This window comes from Octopus bimaculoides, chromosome 1 (assembly GCF_001194135.2).
Source record: "Octopus bimaculoides isolate UCB-OBI-ISO-001 chromosome 1, ASM119413v2, whole genome shotgun sequence".
NCBI classification, from domain to species: domain Eukaryota; kingdom Metazoa; phylum Mollusca; class Cephalopoda; order Octopoda; family Octopodidae; genus Octopus; species Octopus bimaculoides.
The window spans coordinates 14,218,778-14,220,735 of record NC_068981.1 but is presented as its reverse complement, the minus strand read 5'-3'; the positions used below and the strand labels follow the sequence as shown (position 1 = coordinate 14,220,735).

The window sequence follows — 1,958 nt, the reverse complement described above, 5'->3', positions numbered from 1 at the left end:
TGTATATATATATATATATATATATATATATATATATATATATACACACGCGCACGCACACACACACAAACATACGCGCACACATGTATATGCATATATATATACATATATATAAAGGTATACATATTTATATAAACATATACAAATATATATACATTTATAGATATAAACACACATTCACATATACGTTTGTATATATATATATATATATATATATACCACATGGTTCCATGTTCAGTTCCACTGCGTGACACCTTGAGCAAGTGTTTTCTACTATAGCCTCGGACCGACCAATTCCTTGTGTGTGGATTTGCTAGACGGAAACCGAGGTTGGTGTGTTTAAGACCCCGTAAATTAGCGGTAAAAGAGACCGATAGAATAAATCCTGGGGTCGATTTGTTTGACTAAGGGCGGTGCTCTAGCATGGCCACAGTAAAATGAGTGAAACAAGTATAAGAATAGATACGTATGTTTATATATATACATACGTATGGTTGTGTGTGCGTACGTGCGTGCGTTCGTGTGTATGTATGTGTATGTGGATATGTTGCTGAGCTTCTTAGATAATGTATTACATGACTTGAATTTAATCAGAGTATTTAGAGAGAATTTGTTTTCAACTTCTTCCGACAGAAATAAAAACTTCACTAGATATATAGAGATACATCTTTCCTTGAGATTACAGCCAATATTATTTCTGTGTAGCAGACCTATTTTGTTCTAAATCATTTAATTTTGATGTGTATCTGTAATAAAGTTATACTGTAGATTAAAAGTATTACTGCAAGCTTATATGTTGAATACAATTTGATATCTATGTTTCACTCCCAGCCTATGTACACCGTATAAACAGAGCCAGACTAAAAGTTTGAAACACTTCATTTCCTCTTTGTATATTCTTTGATCAAGATCCAAAGTCTATCTTCTTAAACTTTTATCAGTTAAGTGCTGCTAAATTAAATACGAGTTTATATTGCTAAAAACGACTGAATCGATGATAACATTTCCCGAAAAATGCAGCCTACGGTTAGTTTTAAAATCGTTATATAATAAACATACTTATATACGCAGGTACCGTTTAAAATGCATATTCAATTATTTCTAAAAGAATTTTAACTAAACTTAATATATTCTTCCTTCGTCCATGAGTGGTTGTCTAACATTGTACCAGGTATGACCAACAAGGTGTGGTGGAGGCCCATTTAACAGAGAACTTATACAGAATTGGTAATGTCCTCGCTAAAGTATTTTTCTTGGAGAATTTGATCAACATGTACCCACGTATTGCATAGACTGTAAGCTGTTCAATCATTAGTTACAAACTAACGTATACCATAGATAATGACTCTTCTTCGATAACGCTAAATTACGTTTTAAATCGCTTTAACTAATCTACGTTCCTCTAAATTATTTATTACCTTCTTACCACTCCTGAAATATATACTCAATGTAATAATAATACTATGCCATTTACAAATGTAATATATATATATTTGAGAATACATATTTGTTTCAATGATTTCATAGAACAATCTATGAAGTAAACTTTGTGTGATGGAGTTTATTAGTTTATTAGAGAGACTTATAACGGCACGAATTCACCTAGGCTATCTGCCCTACATTTTCTAATATTTACCTTTTATTTTGAATGTGGTTTGGGTGTTGCTACTTGTAAGCCGAACGAGTTTCGCATTAGAGGCTCTCTTGTGTTGATTCTGTAAACGGCGGCTTGCAGCTTCAGCAAAGAGTGTATGGTTTCAATAATCGAGTTTTTGTATTGGAAATTGTAAATCAATATCAGTAACATCCCCATCATCATCGCTGTCGAATTCCTCATCTTGGTCATCATGCTGTTTATCCCCTTCACCGACATCTTTTCCTTCATCTCTCACTCTATTATCATTTGCTTATAATTGTGTCTGTATACACACGTACATTATACGTGATCACACATATAT

At 32.8% G+C, this 1,958-nt stretch overlaps 1 protein-coding gene across 1 annotated transcript in view; it reads left to right on the top strand.

Moving 5' to 3' along the window:
• Positions 1 to 1,958, top strand: part of LOC106869364 (glutamate receptor) — a 695,940-nt gene that overhangs the window by 273,577 nt on the left and 420,405 nt on the right. The window lies entirely within an intron of this gene.